At 38.6% G+C, this 25757-nt stretch overlaps 1 protein-coding gene across 2 annotated transcripts in view; it reads left to right on the top strand.

Annotated features, from left to right (window-relative positions):
• SUGCT (succinyl-CoA:glutarate-CoA transferase) overlaps positions 1–25757 on the top strand; it is a 749888-nt gene that overhangs the window by 255838 nt on the left and 468293 nt on the right. The window lies entirely within an intron of this gene.

Raw genomic sequence — 25757 nt, 5'->3', positions numbered from 1 at the left:
TTCAGGGTCTCCTCTCTCTGCCCTTCCCCTGCTCATGCTCTGTCTCTCTCTCTCTCTCTCTCTCTCTCTCTCTCTCTCTTTCAAGAATGAATTAGTGTTAAAAAAAAGATAAAGTGCTTGTAAGAGAATGGGATCTAACTAGTGTCTTAATTTCAATATAGTATTTGGATCCCATCTCCACAGATCACTGTCCTTGGGCAAGAAATCTGACCTTGTCCAATCTTCTCCCATATAGAAAAGGGATTATGTTGCCTGCTCTTTCCTTTTAGTAAAAGTATAAACATTAATTACATCATATAGTATTTTTTATTTTATTATTATTCTTTTTTCATGTTTGTTTAGTTTTTGAGAGAGAGAGACAGATTGTGAGTGGAGGAGGGGCAAAGAGAAAGGAGACACAGAATCCCAAGGAGGCTTCAGGACAGAATCCAATGAGTGGCTTGAACCCACGAACCACAAGATCATGACTTAAGCCGAAGTCAGATGCTTAACTTGACTGAGCCACCCAGGCACCCCACCACATAGTATTTTTTAGATGCTACATCTACTGTTTTATTCCTTTGCTCAAAATTATTTTTCTCCAAAAGTTGAAAATGCTTCATGTCCCTTTCTAATCTTTTTTTTAAAATGCACGTGGCTGTTTACAGCTTTTAAGATGATGTGTGGACATTTCTCATGAAACTAATAATTTGTGTCACTTTATAAAGCACCACCTGAGTCCTTTCTTGCCAATCTTCTTGTGACATGTAACAATTGTCAGGTGGGATGGATGCCTATGCAGATGCTTAACCAGATTTTATTGATTATAAATAAAATAGCTTAAAATAAAACTTTAAAAATATAGTCACTGCTGCCATGTTCATAAGAAATTCAGAGGAAAGAAATAAGGGGTGTTTTCTTCAGAACAGGAACATGGTGTGGTTCTTTCTTCATTCTTCGAAGACATAGATGCAGTCTAGAAGGCCATTTTCAGAACAGTATGGAAGATAGGATGCAAGGAGTGTTCAGAAGACAGCTCGAGAGCTGATCATACTTTGCAGAAAGCCCCTGAACACTCTTGACAATGAAATAGCTATGGGGCATATCAGTCTTTTCAGTAAGCTCCAGTATGTGAGAAACGCTACATTACTGCTTTCTTTTAAATAAATCTAAATCCAGTTCTGAACTCCCATTCCACTAGCTTGAATTGAGTCTGTTATAAAGACACTCCCTCTCTCACTCACAAAACTTTGGGGTCCAGTTCCTGAGCACATTGCACAGAACAGAGCGTTCAAGGGTGATCCTTGGTCTTTTAGTTCCAGTTAGTTTCCACTTTGATACTCATTGTCTGCCCGTGTCTCTTAACAGAGTGTTCTGGCATTTTGGGTGGGACAGGTTTTGTGGCACAGAACGTGTCACTGTAGAATGTTTTTGGCATCTGTGACTCTCGTTCATTTTGAAAACGACCACCACAACAAAAGCCTTCCCTCCCTTTCCAAAGCCCTGTAGTTGAACCCACTAATGTACCTACTTTTATATCCCCAGCCAATCCCTTGGGGTCAGATGGTGTTGTGGCAACTATGTCACCAGCATGTGGGGACCCAGTGGGCTCACGTGCTCTGAATGGAGTCTTGCATGGCCACTTTGCTGTTGTTTCCTATGGAGATCCAGCCTTTTCCCTGGAATTCTGTAAGGGGGAAGCTGAAAGTCCCACAGACTTTCAGCCTTTCATTAAGCCCTTCATCAAGCAGCGCAATCATGCTGACCGTGCCACACCTGTCCCCATCTTTATCTGTCACTCTCTCACAGAATGCATTAGCTTTTGTTTGTTTGTTTCCCTAGCACAAGGCTTTTGGAAAACTATAGTGAGGAAAAGTTGTTCTCTTAAGGTTACTTCACTTCAGCCCTGCAGCCTACACTGGCAGGGGAGTGCAGAGGGCCTGGCTGCCCGTTCTTAGAAGGTAGGGGTGGAGAATGAGTAGCAAAATAGAAAATACAAACTACCCAATGTCATTTCACCCTTCTGCATCATTCAAAGGCACTAAAGCCAAAAAGTTAACTAATATCCCAGCACACAGCAGAGTATAGATTTTCATTTCACATTCCCCAAGATGAATGTTCCTGTCTTACGTCTGTGGTCTGATTTTTTAAAAATGTTTACTTATTTTTGAGAGAGAGCGAGAGTGAGAGAGACAGAGCATAAGGAGGGGAGGGGCAGAGAGAGAGGGAGACACAGAATCTGAAGCAAACTCCAGACTCTGAGCTGTCAGCACAGAGCCCTATGTGGGGCTTGAACCCATGACTGTGATATCATAACCTGAGCTGAAGTCAGATACTTAACTGACTAAGTCACCAGGTGCCTTTGGTCTGATTTCCCTACCACAAGAAATCAGAGCTCTGTATCTTGGGCAAATAGGACCATGCCTATTGGTAATGCTGAGGCAAAAGCAGAGAATAATTGGGTAGGACTGAGGGTGTATGTACTTTTTCTTCCTTCCTTCCTTCCTTCCTTCCTTCCTTCCTTCCTTCCTTCCTTCCTTCCTTCCTTCCTTTCTTTCTTTCTCTTTCTTTTTTTGTTTTTTAGAGTTCTTCAGCTGAACAACAGAAAGCAGAAAACTATTTAAGCTGCATTCACAATTCTCTGTGGATGGTACTTTCTAGTTTGATAGGAGAGAAGTTAATTTGTTCCATGTAATGGATGCTTTAGGGCATTAGGATTTACTTTTCTTGCTGAACCTTATGGATTGGTGAGCATTAATCTCATTTATCTGGTCCTGTTGTCCTGTCAAATAATCAGAACTGTGGTTTACAGATGGCTTCTCATCTGTTAAAGGAGGATGATAATAGTACCTCCCTCATGGGGCTATTAAAGATTTAAAGGAATTAATATACAGAAAACCCACAGAACATTGCCTGGCACTCAGTAGGTGCCGTGTAAGGAGATCATGTTAATGTGTCCTGGTACTAGTCTAAGTACTTTACATCTTTGTGCTTTCTCATTTATGCTCCTCTAAACCTTCCTGAGATAGATATTATTATCCCCCTTAAAGGGTTTTTTACTAGCCCTGAAAAACACAGCCCATGACGGGATGAGTTGGAATTGGTTGCAAGTACAGAGAGAAGCATCTCCTTTGCAAACATGAGATGGAGAGGCGCTTGGGCTCACCTTATTGTAAAAGCCAAGTTATTGTACTGCTGAGTTCTGTTTTGTACATGCCCGCACACACTCTGTGATTGAAAGTAGAATAATTAAGTAGAAATCCAATCAGAATGATTTTGATGTTAAGACAGAAAAAAATGAATCCAGTTAAGTCTGTTGAGTAACAGGGTTTGCACCTGGAATATATTTGTTTGCGTCTCCCTTACACACTACTGACAAATAGGCTGTAATTACAGGCATTTAATGAAGCAGGCTAGTGGGCATGTTGGTAATAGGTTACATTTTAATTTCCTTAGGGTGATTATAACAGGCTTAAAATATAACGAGAAAATTTTGGTTTTGGAATCGAAATGAATTTAAATACAAATCACTGGAAAAGCACAAGTCAGAACATGTGAACATTTTAAAAATTAGCAGATGTTCTTCTAGAACTTCGAATTTTATATTTTCACATTATGCTCTGAAGTAAAATAAAAGCAGGATCTTCTATTATTTTGAGTGTGGATAATTCATAATGATTTAGTTATAAGGGATCTTTTTTTCCTATAGAAAAAGTTCTCCATGGTTCTTAGTATTCATGGTTTTACCAATTAAGAACTTAAGAATATGTCTGAGATGTTCATTTATCCTGAGAAAAACTCTGCTGTCAGACTTTCCCTCTTGTTATTGTTTTAGTATGTGTCAAGATAATTTCTTTTTATAAGGAAGAGATATTTGTGAGCACTAGTAAGACGTACTTAAGTAGATAAAAATATCAAAATATTTTGCAGATTCTTTTGCAAAAGTAAGATGTTTGAATAATTATGGAGCATATGCATCAAGTTTTTGTCCTGGCTTTAAAATCAACAACAAATATTGATAATAAGTAAAATTCTAATTTATTAGGGTTTTTGTCTGCCAGGTTATATCTTAAGAACTTTATATTATTAAAATTTTTTATTTGCTTATTTATTTACTGATAGAGAGCAAGCTCAAGACAGGGGGAGGAGCAGTGGAAGAAGCAGAGAGAGAATCTTAAGCAGGCTCCATGCTCAGTGCAGAGCCTGACATGAAGCCCGATTCCCACAACTGTGAGATCATAACCCAACCCTAAATCAAGAATTGGACACCCAACTGACTGAGTCACCCAGGTGCCCCTATCTCATTAATTCTTTTTTTTAAATGTTTATTTCTGAGAGAGAGGTAGGCAGAGCATGAGTGGGGAAGGGGCAGAGAGAGAGAGGGAGACATAGAATCTGAAGCTGGCTCCAGGCTCTGGGCGGTCTGCACAGAACCCAATGCAGGGCTTGAACCCATGAATTGTTAGATCATGACCTGAGCTGAATTGGACAGGCAACTAACAGAGCCACCCAGGTGCCCCTCATTAATTCTTAATGACAGAGCAGTAAGGTGAATATTATCCCCACTGTCCGCATGAAGGAGATGAGGAATTAAAGGGGTTATATGATTTGTCAGGTAAGAATGTTGACAAATGGGGGATCAGTGATTGGAATCCAGATCTCTGTCATTAGCCAGTTTTCTCAACTACTGCATTATGATGTGAGTGATACAGAAATGCACAGGTGATTATGGACATACTGAGCTTTATACTTCCCCAAACCTGGGGAACTTGAGTCCTAAAGTATATGAATGAGCTAAGGGTGTTCCTGGAGGGGACAAGGGAGAGTAGGGAGGGAGAAGGAAGGAATTCCAGGTAAATGATTCTGCAAATTGAAGAACTTTTGTTTACTTGCAGTATATTGGGAGTATTAAATGAGATGGGAGATGATACCAGAGAGGTGAGGTCAAAATATTGAAGAATCTGTGTTGAAGAGCTCAAGCATGTTCTGATATGGTAAAGAGACACTGATAGGTTTTGGGCTGATTGGCATGGTTATAACTGTGTTTTAGGTAAATCATCCTTGAACAGATTAGGAGATGGTTTTAGTAGACAAAACTGGAGGGAGAGAGACCAGTTTCAGCCTTCTGTGTGAGGATGATGAACACTTGGATTAGGTCAGTGCTTCTAGGGGATCCATTTAGGGTGTAATTAAGATACATATTTGCAGTATTTAATGGTTCTTAGCTCTGGGTGATAAGGGAGATAAAAAGGTAAATAGTAAGTGCCAGATTTCCATCCTGTACAACTTGGTGGTTTGTAGAGTCACCAGTTAAGACTGAGAAAAATAGAGGAAGAGGGTCAGGCAGAAGATAAAATGGGTTCAGTCTGGGACATGTTGGGTTTGATACTGCCAAATGTATATTTCACTTTCAACAGAAATTGACTGTATGAGTCTGACATTGTGGGCAGGGATTTGAGGTGGAGACAGGTTTAGGAATCATAAGCAACTCTAGTGGGTATGGTTATTATAGTAACTAAGATCATGGTGCAAGTGAGAATAGCAAGCTGTCAATGGGGCACTGGAGTACCTGGGTTGAGCGAAGAAGGGACAGAGCAAGAATAATCAGAGATATGATGAACCAACAGTGTGTGGCCTCAGAGAAACAGAATTTCAGGAAAATGTAAAAGGTGTGCAGTGCCAAAGAGCGGTGTTATAAGGGCTGGAAAATGTCCACAGAACAAGGCAATGGAGGTAACATGACTTTTGCAAGAAGAGATCAAGTTCAATGGAGTTGACACAAATCATGACACATTGGGTTTAGACGTACATGTTAGGCTGGGAATTGAGATGCCAATAAAGTTCTCTTTCTTTTTGGTCAGTTTAGCAAGTTTCTAGGTTGTGGGGAAGGAGGGCACTGAGAGGGAAGGGTTAAAGATACAGGAGAAGTTATGGCCCCACATGAGACCTAGGGCTGGATTAAGGAGACACAGACCTGGCATGGGTTTACAAGGCCATTCCTTTCCTGAAGGAAGGAAGGAGAGGAATGAAGATGGATGTACTTATAGATCACTGTGTGCTGGTCTGTTGATAACACAGCTTACTGGTTTCAGCCATCTGGAGGAAAAAGGAAGCAGTGGAAATTCTTGAAAATGAATGTGGTGAGAGATGTAGAGGGGGTGAAGATTTAATATGCCTTTTGAAGTGCTGGAGTTAAAAACAACACCAACAAAGCCAAAGAACTGTTCTAGGTATTGTGTCTTAGGTCCTTAGTGAGCACAATGCAGATGGTCATCCAGGAACAAGCTGTGAGTAGTTGACCTGGACTTTAAGCTTTGACTTTGGTGACTTTGTGCTGAGACATTGTGTAGGAAGGGGGTAGTTCCTTTAGACTAGTGGTTTTCAAAAGTGCTAATAGGAGTCCCTGGGAGCACTTTTAAGAAATAATGATGCCAGTGTTGCCCCCTTAGTTTCTGAATTGACTAATTTTGGATGGCATGTCATCACTGATATTTTTTGAAAATATTTTAAACGTTTATTTATTTTTGAGAGAGAAAGAGAGCAGGGGAGGGGTAGAGAGAGGAGGACAGAGGATCCAAAGTGGGCTCTTTGCTGACAGCAGAGAGCCCGACATCATGAACCATGAGATTATGATCTTAGCTAAAGTTGGAGGCTTAACTGACTGAGCCACCCAGATGTTCCCATGGTCATCACTATTTTTTAAAGCTCAGCAGGTAGTTTGGTGATGCAGCCACGTTTGAGAACCACTGCTTTAGACCAGTGGTCAGCAAATGGTTCCTGTAAAGGGCCACTTAATAAATAATTTGGGCTTTGTGGGCTCTAAAGTTCTGTTGCAACTACTCAACTCTGTCATAGCTCAAAAGAAGCCATAGATAATACATAAATAAGTTAGCATGGCTGTATTCCAGTAAAGCTTTACTTATGGACACTGAGATGTGAATTTCATATGATTTTCACATGTCACAAAATACTACTCTTCTTTTGATACCCACCTCGACTCCAACAGCCATTTAAGAATCTGAAAACCATTATCTCATCATCTGTATTGGCATGGACTACAGTTTGCAGACTCCTGCTTTACACCCTCATTAATTAAAGGGTGGTCCTGAACCAACAACATTGGCATCACCTGGAAAGTAGTTAAAAATGCAGAATTTTGAGCCTCAACCCAGGTCTCCTGAATCATAATCTACATTTTAACAATATTTTCAAGTGGTTTGTATGCAGATTCAAGTCTGAGTCATTAATCTGCTCTAAGCCATATTACTCTCATTTGTTCCCAGCTCAGAAAATAGGGGAGCTTCTTCATCGGCCCGGTTGTCTCAGTGACCTTTTAATGAAGCCAGAGAAGCTTTAAGGAGAATTCTGTGGTGAGAAGCTGTCATCCAGGTGTTGTGAAGTGCTTAACAATTCACATAGTCTGGCTCGAGGTCTTAGGACTTATAAGTGGAAAGTTGACATTCTGTTATGAAAATCAGGATGGTTCTTGGAGGCAGAACCAAACTTTTCTTTTAGAAACACCTCGAATTTATTTAATAGCCTCTAACAAGAACTTTTCTGAGACTCCAAAAAACTACATCCAAGAGCAATATGTAAAAGGTCAGCTTAGCCTAGTTTTATGGGAGGTAAATCATGGAAATCATGGACAAATTTTTTAAAGGTTTATTTATTTTGAGATAAGAGAGAGAGAGAGAGGGAGAGAGAGAGAATGAGAGAGAGGGAGAGAGAGGGAGAGAGAGGAGAGAGAGGAGACAGAGAGCGAGAGAGAGAGCGAGAGAGAGAGAGAGGGAGAATCCTAAGCAGGTGCCGTGCTGTCAGCATGGAACTCGATGTGGGGCTCAGTCTCACAAACCGTGAGATCATGACCTAAGTCAAAATCAAGAGTCCAATGCTTAACCTACTGGGCCACCCAGACGCTCCATGGATGACTATTGAATAATTCAAAATTAGCTCATGCACTGATAGAAAGGCCATTACTGAAAGAAGTGAGCCCCACTTGTTTTTGCCCTATGTAGATTCAAAAAGCAAACTACATAGCAAACCGTACTTCCTACTAAGACTCATTTCAGGTATATTAGGAAGAACATAAAAGTGGGACTCAAAACACCTCCTGACAACTGGGACATGGGGAGGCTCTGAAGAGTATGAACTCTTTATTTCTGATGCAGATGAACTCATGCAGCTGGGCTAAGCATGTGAGTGTATTTGCTGGTTGACAAAACAGTTGTTTTGTCTACAACAGTCTCAGGCTGAAGAATTTGTTCTTAAGAAAGAAACCATTTCCTTTTAGCTTCGTTATAACACTTTCACAGATTTGCTTCCCATTTGACTCTGGTAAGAGAAAGATTAATAAGGAAACTGTAGCAAGACTAAAATCTTAATTCCCCCAGGATGCGGAGAAAAACCACATGCATACAAATGTGTTTAACATTGATTTCCCACGTTATTTACTTTGGCTAATTTCCTTTTAAACTCACATATATGTGTAGGTTTGGACACCTGTTGAAGAGAATATTTAGCCTTGACTGATTTTGTTCATTTTTTTTATTACCTCGATCCAACTCTTTTGCAAAGCAGTAACCAACACTTCTTTCTTTAAGCACCATTTGGACAATCAGAGATAAAAAAAGATCACAGACTCTTAAACTTTTATGCTATCTTTATATGACCGTAAGGGAATGACCTCTTCTGACTTCCTACATTTCCTTTCAACAACTTTGGTAGTGTGGAAAGTTTAAAATATGAATACTAACCTGGTATTAGAAAATGATATGCTGCTGATTGACCTTCCCACCAGAGGCTCTGATGTCATGCCACTTTTAGGAGTTGAAAGCTCTGATAATAAATTACTGAAATGGTTAAAAGTTCACACAGAGTGGTCTTTTCCCGCCCTATCCCCCAGTACAGCTCTGTGATGTGTATGTTATGCTTCAGCCAAACCAGACTGTTTCTCAGAGGAGTGTGCATTTTTCTGTGGTTGGAGCTTTGCTTATAATATTCTCTATATTTAGAAAGCCCTCTAGCCACCTTTTACTGACAAAATCCCATCCATCCTTCAAAAGTCGGCTCACAAGCTCCCTCATTCACATATCCTTCCTGATCCTGCCAACTGGATGTGATATTTATCTCCATTGAGCCCTCAAAGCACTTTGTATGTACCTCTCTTATGGCATTTAGCTCATTCTGCCTTATGTTTTAGTTATTTGTGACCTTGATTTCTTTCCTCTGCTAGGCAGCTGGAGAGCAAGGACTATGTCTTCTTTATTCCTGAACCTCTTGAAAGTTAATGCTCCTGTTTCCACAAGAAGATCATTCTTGAGGAGCCTAAAGACTGAGACTGGTCAGAAAAAGGACAGATTATATCAAGCAGAAGTTTCTTTTGTCTTTTGGATAATATTGATCAAAAGGGAAAAGAGATTATATTTAATATGGGAATTGGATCTACTGTTAGAAGTAGAACACAATATGTAGTAGGTGAATGAAGAAGCATGTGGAGACTGTAAAGAAATCTGAGAGATAATGAGGAGTCAGAAGAATATCGGGTTTTTGTGATTGCAGAGGTGAGATAGCTTGAAATCTCCGTCTGTGTAACTGACACTGTGGATGTCTTTACCCCCCCCACCCCTACCCCATGCTGCTTGCACCTACTTCTGAGTTCTCTTGTGTCTCTCCGCTTCTCTGCCAAAGGGTTTACTTCCATGTCATAGGTGACTGCTTCACCCACATATAGGCTAGCTCAGAAATACCTCCCTAGCCAACCCTCCACCAGTGAGGGATGACTGCCAGTGGTTTCACATTCCATATGGTCTCTTCCTGGATGCAACAGTCCTGAGGTGTATCGTATGCGGTTTGCCAGAAGGGCCCCAGTGAGATCGAGTCTCTGTTGGCCACAGCAATAATCTGATCATTATCTCATTTTTAATTGGCGTTTTTCCTTTCCTGATTTCACTTTTATTTCTCCCTAACTTGTGCTTCCCATGATCACACAGCAAATGAGGTCTTCTTTTGGGTTAGCCTATCCTGAGACATTCTGACTAAGTAGAGCTGAGGTCTTAGAAAAGAATAAATTATTTCCATGATGAGGTCTAATATTTATATTAATAATGTTATAATGATAGTGGCCACAGATAAAACATGCATAGGGTAATCAGAGTTGAGGGGAAATGAGGCTTGGTTGGCATCATTTTGGAGAAGGAATTTTGTAGGAGTCTAGGAAGAATTTGTGCAATGGATAAAGGATGGAGTCATAAAGGGATGGCCTGGGGTTGTAGAGAACAGTTAATTGTCTTGAACCTTCATGCTTCAAAATAAAATGTGTACTATATAGTTCTCATATCTCCTTTTGCATTTGGCCATAATCAGTATAAATAAAATATACATTTTATACATCTATGGTGAACAAATCTGCCATGTCTGATTGTCCTTCCACTGCTATTATAATGAGGAAAGTGAATTCAGAAGTATAATGGGTGAATCCATATTGTCAGCCTTTGACATTGGGAAGAGGTTTACAGAGGATTGACTTTGATTCACTAGTTAGAGAATTAAAAAATATTTATTTCTCATATATGTGACAGGGTCTTTTTTTTATATACTAATTTATATGTTATTTTATCCATGCAAGATATATTTAAAGTCAACCTTCAAGGTAGAAAAAACAGCATGAAAATAATTCAAAAGTCTAATCCCTAGGGGGACTCAAGGTATGAAAGAAGATATTAGAAAAAAAATATTAGACTCTTAGGTGATAAACCTACATTGGCTTAAGCCAAAAAAGGAATTTATTGTTTCATATAATGGAATAGTCCAGGGATAGAAGTACTCTCAAACTAGCGTGATTCATGGTTCAACGTCCCTAAGTCATTTTCAGGTCCTGCACTTAATGAGGTAGTTCTATTCTCAGACTATGTGATGGACCCCAGAGACTTGAGAGTCTCTTCACCATAAGAAAAGATAACAGCAGAAAAGAGAGTTAATACTCAGATTTAGAAATTGGATCTCACTGGCTTGACTTGGGTCATGTGTCCATCTCCAAACAGCCATGACAATGAAATGATCACATTAGCTTATTTGACTTTTCATTTTCTAATCTGTATGCCAACCATGTCTTTTTCTTGATTTACTGTTCTGTCTAGTTCATTCAGTACAATGTTGCATAGAAAGCAGGGATCCCAGCTTTTTCCTGATATTAGAGAAGAATGGTTCAGTGTTTTACATAAAACTTGATGATAGTTGTAGGTTTTTTATAGGTTTCATCTATCAGAGTGAGGAAGCTCTCTCCCATTCCTAGTTTGCTGAGGATTTTTAAAAAATCATGAATTGGTGTTCAATTTTGTTAAATGCTTTTTCTGCATCGATAGAGATGATTATGTGGATGTTCTTCATTATCCCATTAGTATGGTGAATCATGTCAATGGATCTCACCTTGATTCCTGGCATAAACCCTACAAAGTCATGACATATTGGGTAAGTTTTAAAAGTTGCTGAATTCAGTTGTGTGTGTGTGCTTAATGTTTATGCCTACATTCTGGAGTGGTACTGGTTTGTTGCATTGTTTTTTGTAATATCTTTATCTGGTTTTGGGTATCAGGGTAATGCTGGCCTCATAAAATGAGTTGGAAAGTGTTCCCTCTTCCTCCATTTACTGAGAGAGTTTGTAAAAAGATTAACTTATTTTAATTCATGATCTTACTCTGATTCTCAAGGAGGAGAGTCAATTTTACCCAAGTGTGTTCATTGACAGTGGGAGAGAGATGGTTCCTCTGGAGAAAAAAATGGAGTTCCTGTTGCCACAAGAAAGAAGAATGGAAGCTCTTTGACAGATTGAAGGTGCAACAAATGACTGTTATTCACCATGAGGCAGAACAAGGCTTCTCATCACCAAGACTAGATAAGATTCCCTGGGTTGGTGGGGCAGGAAAGAGAAAGCGGAGTCAAATGAGGAGATAGGGCTCTTTTATTTATTTATTTTTTGTTTGTTTATTTTTGAGACAGAGCGCAAGTGGGGGAGGGGCAGAGAGAGAGAGAAGGAGACACAGAATCGAAAGCAAGTTCCAGGCTCTGAGCTGTCAGCATAGAGCCCACCGCTGGGCTCCAACCCACGGACTTCGGGATTAGGACCTGAGCCGAAGTCGATGCTTAACCGACTGAGCCATCCAGGCGCCCTGAGATAGAGCTCTTAATACGGGCTCACAAATAGGAACAGAGTTAGTTTCTAGAGGTTGTCCAGTGCACACTGTCATGGGAGCCCCTCGGGAGCCAAACTGAGTCTTAATATGAGCAGAATATAATAATGTCTCACCTGTGGCAAGGATGTAAGGAGCTGTTCTTCTAATCGGCACTTGGTGAGGAACTAACCCCCTGTCAGCATGTTTTCTGTTGACTTTCGGCTGATGTCATGAAGTTTTGTGCCTCTGCATTTTGCTTACTTCCTACTCTCCTTACCTAAGTGACGCCTTTCAGTGCCCTTGGATACTCACACCCCTTTCAACTCAATTCCCATAGATATAGGTATGAACCCACACTTCAGAAAAGTCATGGGGTGTGAGGCGGCAAAGCTTCCCACTCCTGTAGTTGGATGGGTTTGAACAGAGCTGGATGCAACTCTCTGATACAAATAATGGTCAAAAAAATCTGCCCAAATTCATCCCTCTGAAATTGCTAAAGTGATGTTTTACATAATTTTTCATCTTCATGTTAATCTACCTGTGATTGACCCATTTCTTGTCAATCTTGAATTGTTTTTCTTAACTTTGGAGATTAAAGAAAGACAACCAACTGGTGCTTTTTCCTTCTGGACTAGCCTGCATATCAGAAAGCTTCAGACATGCGTTTTAAAAATTGTAGTCTCTGTCTTCAAAAAGAGAGTTTTCCCTCATTACCAGCTGGCTTAAAAATCTCCTTGGGATTTTATTACACTAAACCTGAGAAATCCTTATATGACCGACCGTAAAAGGTGCAGTAGCAAGATGTTCATTTCACTTTGTCTTCCTAAGGGGTCTGTTATATACCAGGTAAACAACAGGGCTACACCTTGGGATGATTAGACAAAGGCTCTGCCCTCCGGGTCCTCCCCAACCTGGTAGAGTAGAAGTGGTGGCCACTGAAGACTGGATAAGAAAACGGAAGTGGAGCAGCATGTGAGAGGCTGCTAATTTGTTAATTTATGTAGCACACTGTTAGGATCCAAGCAAAGAAGAGTCAGCCAAACTTGTGAGAGTTCTGGAAAGATAGGTTAAGGAACCCTTCATTCTTTGGGGTTTGTAGTTCAATTTTGCAGTCTGGGAGTTGGCCATTCAGTTCATTTAAGGAATGATTAAGCCCGAGGGAAAACAGACTCTCAATGACCAAATTCTGATTTTAGCTCGAAACTAGTTTAATAACTTAAAATAGCAAATCCTTCTTCCTAGAAGGGAAGTTTACATAAGACCAGAAATAACAGGAGCTATAAATCAAGACCAGAAAGCAATGTGAATATATGTTATTTGAATAAAGAAGGGTCCCTAAGGAAAAGCCTCTCCCAACTCTTAGAGTACTCTGGTCTACTTAGGGTTCCTCTGTCCTTAACCATGATCCCATTTCTTTCTGGTAATCTTTCAAAAATGCTCCAGGTTGATCCCTGTAATATTTTGGATTACAACAACTACTGTTTTGTTAAACACACATTCCAAATTGCTTCATGAAAAGTATGTTCAACACATAAGAATAATAGCTAATATTTATTGAGCATTTACTGTGTCTTGGTACTGTTCTAAATGTATCATATGGATTATATTCTTTATCTCTTATGCTCAATCTATGAAATAAGTGCTATTACCCCCATCCAACTTTTTTCAAATGAAGAAACTAAGGCCTCTTATCCAAGCCCACCCGGTTTGGGAGGGTGGTCCTAGAACTTGTGCTGCTAAAACATCTGTGATCCCCTGAGCCTTTCAGTTGAGACATTTGAGATGAGTTGCTGTAATCTGTGTTCATTTATCTTTAAAATTAAAATAAATTATTTTAGAGACAGAGCATGCATGGGGTAGAGGAACTGAGAGAGAGAAAGAGAGAGAGAGAATATTATGCGGGGCTCAAACCCATGACCCTGGGATCATGATCTGAGCTGAAATCAAGAGTCAGCCGCTCAACCGACTGAGCCACCTAGGTGCCCGCTGTGTTCATTTTTAAGATGAGTGAAGGGAGAAGGTTATAGGAGTGTAGTTTATTGCTGACCTAGAAAGTCAAGCTGTCTTTTCTGGTGCTTTCTGACATTGTATGGCCTGGAAATTAGCTGTTTTAATTAAGAAGGACAACATTCTTTTTTATAAACTTCCCTGGAGTAAAATTGACAATAAAACAGAAAAATAAAGCCCAATAATACTGTACTTAGGCAGAGACAGTGCAATTTCTCTTTGTTCTGCAGGTATTGTTTATTTGCATGTATCTTCTTTCTGTTCTTTCCTGTAAATCCACTTTTGAATGTGTATCTAACTTTTCTATTCTTGGCCCAAATATGTTAGGGTGGGAGTTTATATCTGCAGTTTATTAAGAGCCACATTAAATGGTTTTGGAATAAAATCTCTCTCTGTCTTTCTCTCCTCCCAACTTTTAGGAAGCCCTCTCTTATTGCTTCATCCTGATTGGTAAGGATCCACCCTGTTTAGGGTAAGAGAAATTCAGTCTCCAAACAGCTTAAGCTTTGGACTTTCCTGAGCAAGCACTGCCAACTTGCTGATTTCTGTGTGTTTTTAGTGATGAGGACCACTGTCATCCATGGATTTCGGTGGGAACACCAGAGACCTCGTACTGGGAAATTCATGCTGCACGTCACTTAATTTCCAATAGATTAGAAGCAGTTCAATACCTGATCGAATTCAGGGAGGCATTATCTGGTCTCGATGTCCGGGCCACTTATTATACTTTAAGCTGTGACCTTATTTCTCATGTCCAATGTTCATTCTTATATATGAACATTGTAAAAATGTTACATTTTTACATCTTCCGTCTTTGGCTTTTGGGGAGTAGATGATGACTGACTATATGTTAAACACAATAGTTTTCTTCTTGCTGTCATCTTCCCATAATTTTATTAGGTTTTACAAAAAATGCTGCTGACCTTACACAAAAATAAGGAAGTAGATAAGCCAAACAATCTAAAAGTCCTTGCCAATAAGTAAAGAGTCCCATGCAAGTTTTTTTCACTAGTAAATAAAATGACTTGTCATGTGGAATGAAGCAGGGTAGGGTTTTATTCACCACACACTTGAAATGGCCCAATTTATTTATCTTGTTGTATTAAAAATATAAATACCATTTTCAGGCACACAGACTTTTGCTAGAGGGACTGAAAATCTACAGGGTCAGAGGAACAGCAGTTGCAAAGATAGAATAATAACTATTTTTCACTGTTAGTATATTGGGCAAAAGAGGAAAGTTATACAGGCATAAAAATGGAGGATCTGGTAGAAAATTCACGAGAAGTGTTTACATAACCGGAACATGTTCTATGACCTGAATACAGGTCAGAGTAGCTAAAATGTTTAATCTCAGTTTAAGGCTGACCTCGCCTCTGGTTTTGATGTACTTAGATGATTCATAATTTATTTCTACTCAATTTCTTCATAGGAGAATGGAACTAATTTGATGCAGTTTGATGGCAAGCATGTTTTTGTGTTTTCTTTGTCTATATGGCAAACAGGTTGAGTTTACAGTATGAACATGCCTTTTTAATCTCTTTGAAGATTAATTTTGGAAGCAGCATCTGCTCCTGGTGATTCTTTCTGACTGGCTTGCTGGCTGATGAAATGTAATCAATCTAGATGGAATCATCATTCCAGTCTTGGCTTGCATCTACTCGCATCTACTCTTCTCTTCTCTTCTCTTCTCTTCTCTTCTCTTCTCTTCTCTTCTCTTCTCTTCTCTTCTCTTCTCTTCTCTTCTCTTCTTTCTCCTTTCCTCCTCTCCTCCTTTCCTCCTCTCCTCTCCTCTCCTCTCTTCTCCTTTCTCCTCTTCTCTCCTCTCTCCTCTTCTCTTCTCCTTTCCTTTTCTCTTCTTTTCTCTCTCCTCTCCCCACCCCTCCCCTCCTCTTCTGTCCTGCCTTCTCCCCTCCTCTCCCTCATTTCCTTCTTTCTTTCTTTCTTTCTTTCTTTCTTTCTTTCTTTCTTTCTTTCTTTCTTTCTTTCTTTCTTCCTTCCTTCCTTCCTTCCTTCCTTCCTTCCTTCCTTCCTTCCTTCCTTTTTTCCTTTCTTTTTCTTTCTTTTTTTTCTTCCTTTCTTCCTTTCTCTTCTTCCTTTCTTCCTTCCTTCTTTCCTTCTTTCCCTTCTTTCTTTTTTAGTAGGTTTTCTTTCTCAAGTATTAAGAGCCACAGAAAAAGGAGGTAAGGCAGGGATCAAGAGAGGAACTTTACTGGCTTTGTTCAGAGATCAAAAACAAAGTGCATGCAGGTCACTTAGGAAGAGAAGCAGACACAGGAACTCTGCTCAGTGCCCTGGGAGGGCCCCTGCCTGCCTCTCAGGAAGCTCTGCTCTGACTGAGTGACCTTGGGCAAGTTGCTGAATTTCACTGGGCTTATGTTTTCTTGTCAGTGAGATGAAGAGTTGGAGCTGATGAGGTTCCTTGCAGTTACTGTTTTATGATTCTAAGTCAAAAAGGGAAAGTGACATTGGTATTACTAACTAGGAAGCTCAACAAGGCCCCTGACACCTTGCACAGGCCTGAGTACCATGGTGGTGACCTCTGTTTCCCTTTAGCTCCCTTGGTCTGGGAAAGACATTTCTTTGGAGAAGTCTCTAGTTGCATTTGTTGCTCTTTGTACCTAGAGGAGTTCCTGATGTTCTGGCATTTTGGTAACACAGCTTCTCATAGACAAAAATAATTTTTAGGCCAATGGAGGCTCTTCAGTATGATCCCAAGCTTCCCTGGATCTGTACTGCTGACGGAGAAATGTACCCTTGTAGTGCTGGGACCGAGTGCTTCCTGTCCTTAATCCTGGTATCTTGATGGAATTAGTCAGGCTTTAGCACAAAGCATCACAGCAGAGCTCTCTGGGGTACTGAGCAGGTTATATAGTTTGATTTCTAGGCCTCTTCATCTCCTGAAACGGAAACCTAAATGGCACTACCTTCCTGCAAGCTGCATAGGAAATCCGAGAGGAGAGCCTCTCCACAGACCACCCCCTCCCCCACCCCCGGGGCGCCAGAATTTAAATTTCCAGGCACCCTCCTGGCAGTCCAGATGAGGCTGTGGCACCAGTTTACTGATCTCTGGTCACATGGCTGGAACGGGTAAGAGTGTCTGTCCCCAGTCAGTGAGGATACTGTGACCTCATTCACACTCAGTGTTTGATGCTTGTTTGTTTTTTTTTTTTTAAATAAGCCCTGGATAAATATACTCTTTTTTTTTTTTTAATGTTTTTATTTATTTTTGAGAGACAGAGAGAGACAGGAAGAGCAGAGCAGGGTCAGAGGGAGATACAGAATCTGAAGCAGCCTCCAGGCTCTGAACTAGCTGTCAGCACAGAGCCCGACGCGGAGCTTGAACCCATGAACCGTGAGATCATGACCTGAGCCGAAGCCGGAAGCTCAACAGACTGAGCCACCCAGGCGCCCCTTGATGCTGGTTTTAAAGAGATCGAAGATGTAGGTGTGATAGGAAACCCGTTACATGAATAGGGAACTCAATTTCTCCATTTCTATAATGAAGATAATGTCTTTTCCTTTCTCATTATCATTAAGATAATAAGTTTCCTGCTTTAAAGTTAGCATTTGAACATGTAATGCTTTACATTTTATTTTATTGTAAAGCACATTTGACATTGCTTCTGATAATACCAATATTTCTTATTATAGGAAATATTTTATGAACTTAGCATTTAAAAATTTTTTTGATGTTCATTTTATATTTTGCAAGAGAGGGCATGAATGGGAGAGACCAGAGAGAGAGGGAGGACACAGAATCTGAAGCTCCAGGCTCTGAGCTGTCAGCCAGCACAGAGCCCGACCGGCTCGAAATAATGAATCGCGGGACCATGCATGACCTGAACTTAAGTCAGATGCTTAAAGGACTCAGCCACCCAGCCGCCTTTGAACTTAGCATTTTTAACAATAAGGAAATGTCCTTTACAATGTATAAAGTCCTATAATGTGATCACAGCAGATTTTAATTGTGATGCAATTAGGTAAGTAAAGTAGTTAATTTGTGTTGGAGAGCTAATCTGATTAGAGTTAGTTCAGTTCTGAGCTGATTTATACAAATCTCTTTTATTCAGAAAGTTGTAGCATAGTAAGAAAAGAGTGAGTAATATTGTAAAAGGTGCTGGTTGTTTAGGTGCTTATTCATATTCATTGACAGCTTAGCCAATTCTGAATTTTTACATTGCTCATTTGGCTCAGGACCAGAAACAAAGGGTCTTTCTCATTTTATTTGCTGTTTTTGCTAAGCTTTAAAAAAATTTTTTTTACTGTTTTTTATTTATTTTAGAAGAGACAGCATGAACAGGGGAGGGTCATAGAGAGAGGAACACACAGAATATGAAGACAGCTCCAGGTTCTGAGCTAGCAGTCAGCACAGAGCCTGATGCGGGGCTTGAACTCATGAACCATGGGATCATGACCTGAGCCCAAGTCTGATGCTCAACTTACTGAGCCACTCAGGCACCCCTGTGTGTACAATTTAAAAAGCTTAGGGGTGCCTGGATGGCTCAGCTGGTTAAGCGTCCTACTTCGGCTCAGGTCATGATCTCTTGGTTTATGAGTTCCAGCCCCACATTGGGCTTACTGCTGTCAGCCTGTCAATGTGGAATTGCTTTGAGTCTTCTGTCTCAGTCTTTGCTCCTCCCCATTTGCACTCTCCCCTAAATAAATATTTAAAAAAATTATACATATAAACAGAAAACAGGGAAGCATAATGATAGCCTAGGTTCTTGGTTTAAAAAAATGTTTGAGATGAAGTTTAGCTTACAAAAATGAAATAAATATGTTTTTTTTTTCCAGTAGACTTCAGATATGTATGTGAGATCATTAAATTTTTTTTTTTTGGAAAGAAAAAAGTTTCAAGGTCCATTGGTTTCAAGACTATAATAACAAAGAAAACAGAAAATATGAATGAAAATGAGAATTCCAATACACAAGCTTCTAGAAAAATACCTGCAATTTATTTTATTGTCGTAAGATAAACTTTTACTGTCAACATTTATATGTTGATTGAAGACAAATTTTCCCCTGGCTTGCTTGGCTCCCTGAATAAAAGTATAATGAATGTAGCTATGCAATATTTTAAGAGCTGGATGAAATGGCTTTTAAAATTTAAGAGAAATTCCAGTTATTTTGTTTCATTAAAACAATAAAAGTCAGAAAACATTGTCAGGATGTTATATGAACTTAAGGTAAATGTATTCACTTACTCATCTATTGTATCTTTTGATGAAGTTGACAAAGACATACAATTTTGTGTGTATTGCTACTGGACAAAAAGTTAAAAAAAGAATATCATTATTTTTTATCTGATATGTATGTTTGAAAGTAGTCCAATTTAAGTTGTAAAAGGATAGAAATAGTTTCAGAACTTAAGGAGATCATGCCAAAAAAAAAATAGAATTATATTGAATTCAGCCTGTAAGTATTGAAGAATAAACAACATGGACAATACTTTGCTTTTGATTCAATTTTGGCAATCCTCAGCAAAAGGATTTGGCAAGTCTGAGCTTTTAGAAGGTTTTTTAAGGAGTACATGTAATAGGAGTACCCTTCTTTTTACACTCCCCCCCCAATTTATTTCTCAGTGCACGCAGAATTGGCAACATAGACCAGAGGAACATTTTCATTTAGATTCATTCTAAACTAGATTATCTTAGCTTAAAACAGGACACAGTCTCTGAAATAAGAGCCATTTGATTCAGTCCCCAGTGAGGCTGGAACAGTTTTATATTACATCAACTCACTACCCTACCCCTGAGTTCAGATGTTTTCTTTAGTCCTGTTTTACCTATTTTCTCTTGCAAGGATCTTAATAACATGTTGATTTTGACGCCTGCAAGCTTTTCCAAGTAGTTCAAACCAAATGTACTTTTCTGTAATCTTTTAGTGGTCATTATGTCAATGTAATAGGTAAATTGAAGGTGATACCTCTAAAACAATTCTGACAGTATTCCTAGATCATTCCTTCCAGTTGTCTTCTTTGTTTTAAAGGACAGACACTCCCGATAATCACTGTGTAACGTGGGCTATGTGCATCTTCTGTTCATATATGCAGGAGCCACTACTGAGAACATATTCTCTAGTGACTTTTTTTAGAGGTGCTCATCTGTATTAGTAGTAATATAGAAAAAGTAGTCCCTTGTATTTGACTATCTTTGTGCCTGAAACCATATTAGAAACAGGCTTACACAAACTGAGAAGCATGGGCTTTCTTTGATCCTTTCTATATCCCTTGCAGAGCACATCCCCTTCCTAGCTGCAGAAGGTGGCCTCATGGAACTTCTTTCTGACTCTGGTCCCCCTTTTCCAGGGCAGTTCCCTTCACCCTGTTTTCTCTTTCACAGATGATCTGGGTGACAGTTTGTTACCAAAGCCATTTTTGTTCCTTAGTTGCCTTTCATGGTGGAGTGAATCTCAAGTTTATAGAATGAAAACAACATATTTTTCTATTCTAATTACAACTCTAATGGAATCCATACCATTAAAATAACACTCATGAGGTTTTTCTAATTATACAGTTAAAACATTCTCAATGTTGGAAATTTGGAGAGCTTGAGAAAATATCAAAATGCCAAGGAAAGACAAAACAATCTGTAACACAACAAAATAAAAATTATTTGTAATTTTACTGCATGAGTACAGTTGATTTTTTAAAATGTTTATTCAAGTTGAGAGACAGAGAGACAGAATGTGAGCTGGGGAGGGGCATAGAGAGGGAGACACAGAATCTGAAGAAGGCTCAGAGCCTGACATGGAACTTGAACCCATGAACCTTCAGATCATTACTTAAGCTGAAGTCAGACACTCAACTGACTGACCCACCCAGGTGCCCCTTTATCTATTTCTTTCAAATAGTTAACTTATTAGCTTAATCCCTCAGTGATATGAACTAATTTTATGAACACAAATATACACAGGCCCACGTGGTCCTGGACTTTATGTTTGGTCCATTGTCTCCCAGCTAACCTCTATTATCAGTATTTTAGCTTTATAACAAGTCCAGACTTCTATTTCTCTAATCTTTCTAGCATTATTCTTTTTCAATATTTTCTTGCCTATTATTATCTGTATATACTTTCAGGGAAAATTTTGATTCAAAATGTCAAGTCAAAGCATTCTTTCAGGGGAGCCTGGGTGGCTCAGTCAGTTAAGCATCTGAGTTGATTTTGGCTCAGGTCACAATCTCACGATCCGTGAGTTTGAGCCCCCTATTGGACTCTGTGCTGAGCCTGCTTGGGATTTTCTCTCTCCTTTTCTCTCTCTGCTCTTCCCCTGCTGGCACACATACTCTCTCTCAAAATAAATAAATTTTTTAAAAAGGAAATCTTTTTATATTTTTATTGGAATTGCTTTAAATATAAAAATTAATTTGGCTAGATTGACCTGATTCATAGTTGAATCATCTGATCCAGGAACATGACACTAATCCACCCTTAGAGTATACCCCTCAGCCCGGTTTTGCAGTTTTTTCATGTTAAGTCCTATACTTTTTTTTCTTATCTATTATTGGATATCTTACATGTTTTGGGAACTGTAGTGGGTAGGATCTTTTCCCATTCTGTTTGCCAGGTAGTAACTACTTATGATATATATGGCTCATAACTGGCCGCATCACGAAAATCCCTTATTATTTCTAATTAGTTATAATTCAGATCATGAGTTGTATAATGTTAACTTTCTCTAATTTACCTAGTTGTTTTAAGTTATTCTTTTGTGTTCAATTTTATATTTTTTGTCCTGAATTCTCTAATTTTTGTTTGCTTGTATGACATTATTTTATCTGTTTGGTATGACTTTGTCTGTAAATGAAGGCTAGAGAGAGAGGCAGTTGATAGATCTTCAGGCGTAGCTTTGAGAAACACCTGTGTCGAGTGGCAATATTGTGATTAAAATCATGTGCTCTGGGGCCAGACTGCTCCGGCCACGGCTGTGCCACTTACTACCTCACTAGGCACCTACTACCTACTTAGGCAGGTTAATTAACAACTTTGTACATCAGTTTTATATCATATATAGAATGGGAATGTTTTGAAGATTTCAGTGAGTAACCATATGTAAAATGCCTGTGATGGTTAGTGTCTCGAGCATACTACACACTGTATAAGTACATGCTATTATCAGTGTTATTCTTATATATATTTTAAACTTTATAGAACAATTCTGATTAATTTATTTTAATGTTTATTTATTTATTTTGAGAGAGACAGAGAGGCAGAGAGAAGGGGAAAGAGAATCCCAAGTAGGCTTCATGCTCAGCACACTCCATAATTTTGATTTAGATTTGCCTTTTAAAATACAGTTTTTAATAAATGCTTATTTCTATGTCTGTTTGGTTCTGCTTCTTGACTTATGCCAATTAAAAAAAAAACTTTTCTGTTCCCTTTGTTTTGTGTCTTTTCAAACCTTGCTGTATTGCTTTTTTGTTCCTTCTAGTAATTTGGAGGGTATATACTGGAAAATATATTTTTCTATCTATCTATCCACCTTAAGAAACAAACCCTATTGGGGTGCCTGGGTGGCTCAGTTGGTGAAGCATCTGACTCTTGATTTCGGTTCAGGTCATGATCTCGTGGTTATTGAGATTGAGCCCCGCATTGGGCTCTGTGCTCAAAGCATGGAGCCTGTATGGGAATGGGATTCTCTCTCTCTCTCTCTCTCTCTCTCTCTCTCTCTCTCTCTCTCTCTCTCACACACACACACACACACACACACACACACACACACACACACTCCCTCCCCCTCCCCCACTCTCTCTCTGTCTCTCAAAATAAATTTAAAAACTTAAAAAGAAAAGAAACAACCCATATTGTTTCTCTTAATATGAATAAAGGACTTTGTGCCTTTTATTTTTCTTCTCCCTACAACTTCCAGATTGCGTATTTTGTCATTTTTCATCTCAATTACTACTTATTTTTTAAAACTCATATCGTTTCTTTTGATAATTATATTGTTTTATATTTGTATTTTAGTTGCTATTTGTTTATAATTATATTAAGTGGTGGCAGTATTCATTCCCATTTCTTTCATAGTTCAGTTTGCACATATATGAGGTTTTTGTCTTATTTAACCTGTCTGTGGTTAAAATATGCCTCCACATTTTATTTTTCCTCCAGTATACATAGTTGGTATATTTTATAAACCTTTACATATCTGATAATATGTTTCTGTTAACTTTACAAATGAGTGATGATTTGTCTGGCTATAGAATTCTTAAGCGATATTTACCCATTAAAATAACTTTTTATTCCATATGTAATATTGTGAAGAAGTGATCTAGACCAGTCTACCATTAAAACAAAACTTTTTAAGGACTATTTTTCTTTGACAAATATTTATCGGTGTTTAAAAAATTTTTTTTTTCAATGTTTTTATTTTTGAGAGAGAGATAGCATGAGCAGGGGAGGATCAGAGATAGAAGGAATCACAGGATCTGAAGACAGGCTCCAGGCTCTGAGCTAACTATCAGCACAGAGCCTGACATGGGGCTCGAACCCACGAACCTTGAGATCATGACCTGAACCGAAGTCGGACGCATAACCGACTGAGCCACCCAGGCGCCCCATCAGTGTTTTTTAAAAGAAGTGTTTTTTAATGTTTATTTTTGAGAGAGAGAGAGAACATGGACAGGGGAGGAACAGAGATAGAAGGGGACACAGTCCAAAGCAGGCTTCAGCCTCTGAGCTGTTAGCACAGAGCCTGATGCAGGGGTCAACCTCACAAACCATGAGATCATGATCTGAGCCGAAGTCTGACACTTAACCAACTGAGCCACCCAGGTGCCCTCAGGGCTTTTTTTTTTAGGTATAATTAGCTGTATCCTGTATGGAGTGAAGGTTTTTGGTCAGCAGATTTAGATTTTTTTTTTAATATAATACAATTTATTTTTTTAACATATGCAATTATTTTCCATCATTTACAAAACAGTAGTTACAATGACACTCCAAACAGAAAAGCAACGTAAAAAATCAAAACCCCAACTTCTATTTCATGTAATTAGACTTATACAGAAATTAGAAGGTTAAGTAACAACTAGTTAATCACCTAATTTCACAGCTATCTGAAGTGGCAATCATTATATAGCAGTATTCTGACCATGTATTTGCCAATAAATAGCACGAATGGATTTTGAGAGGGGACTTTTCACAGTATTCTCCTGTAGAATATTAGGATTCTTCCCTAAGCTCTACAGTCTAGTGGTTTTCTGGGTAGCTTTATATTAGTGACCCAGCAATCTGGAAGAAGTTGGAGACATGGGGGACATCCAAGCAGGGAAATTTTCTCTCTGTGTGTTTTTTTTTTTCTCGATATGTGGGGAAACTCTGTTTAGCTTTCTAAAGCTGGTTTCTTTTCCTCTCTGCTTCCCCTCAAAAATACTGTTTGGCTGTGTCTGACCTCTTTCCTGGGGTTGCCTGCTCTCTCAGGCAAAAACCCTACTTTAATAGGAGAGTCAGATTCCGAACTCACTTCATCCACCAAAATAAACTCCAGATGGATTAATGATTTGCATGTAAAAAAAGTTAAAACTCTGTGAGTACTCAAAGAAAATATGGGAAAGCATTTGTATACTCTTTGGGTGGCAATGTACATTTTAAGTCCAATATAAAGACAAATTAAATTACTGAGAGATTTAACTATTTGAAAACATATATTGTCTGTAGGTGAGAGGGCTCACTACATATATTTATAATGTGGTTTGATGGTCAAGGAATAAGTGCTTTGGTATAAAGAAGTTTTACAAACCAATAAGGAAAATATGAAAATCCTAATTAAAAATGAACAATATTAAGAGATAACTCATACAAAAGAAAATATGAGTGGGTAATAACAATGTGAAAAAAATATTTTCATGTCATTAGTACTTAAATAAGTACAAGTCACAGCACTGAGATATAGTTTTTTAATTACATTTTTAAACGTAAAGAAAAGACAAAAAAATTTATCCAGTAATAATACTTGCCATGGAAATTTCACTTTTCAAGGTCTTCTATTTTAAACTAGTTATATTTCATGGCTTGGATATAACATGATTTATTCTCCACAGATGGACAGTTGTTGGCCATTTTTTTGCCATGATAATAAATAATGTAGTAAACATTCCTTTAAATATGAATAAATTATGGCTGTTATACACAGGATAGGTTATCAGGAGTGGGATTTCTATAACTAAGGGAATGCAGAAACAATTTACATTTTTACCAGCAGTATATGAAAATACTCTTGTCCTGCCTCTAATTTTCTCTAATACTGGGTATTATCACTCTTCAAAATTTTGGCCAACCCTAACAGGTAAGAAGTTGAAGAGCATTGCTGTTTTAATATTTAATGTTAGGTATTTGTATTTCTAGTCATATTATATTTTTGCTTTAATATTTTTCTTTAAATATGTAGGAATCTTTTTATATTGATGTTTTCCCAATGCAACTTTCATCTTTGACTATGTTTTTATTTTTTATCTAATCAAATATATTTGATTTTTCTTCCAGAACTTTTGTGTTTTCAGCCTTGATTAAAAGATTTCTCAACATTTATTTTTCTTTATTTCACTCTATTAAAATTTGTTTTGATATTTATTCACTTTTTGAGAGAGAGAGAGAGAAACTGAGG

The sequence above is a fragment of the Suricata suricatta genome, chromosome 2 (assembly GCF_006229205.1).
Source record: "Suricata suricatta isolate VVHF042 chromosome 2, meerkat_22Aug2017_6uvM2_HiC, whole genome shotgun sequence".
In the NCBI taxonomy this organism is placed as follows: domain Eukaryota; kingdom Metazoa; phylum Chordata; class Mammalia; order Carnivora; family Herpestidae; genus Suricata; species Suricata suricatta.
Note: the sequence above shows the minus strand (reverse complement) of the source record. Positions and strands in the feature narration are given on the sequence as shown.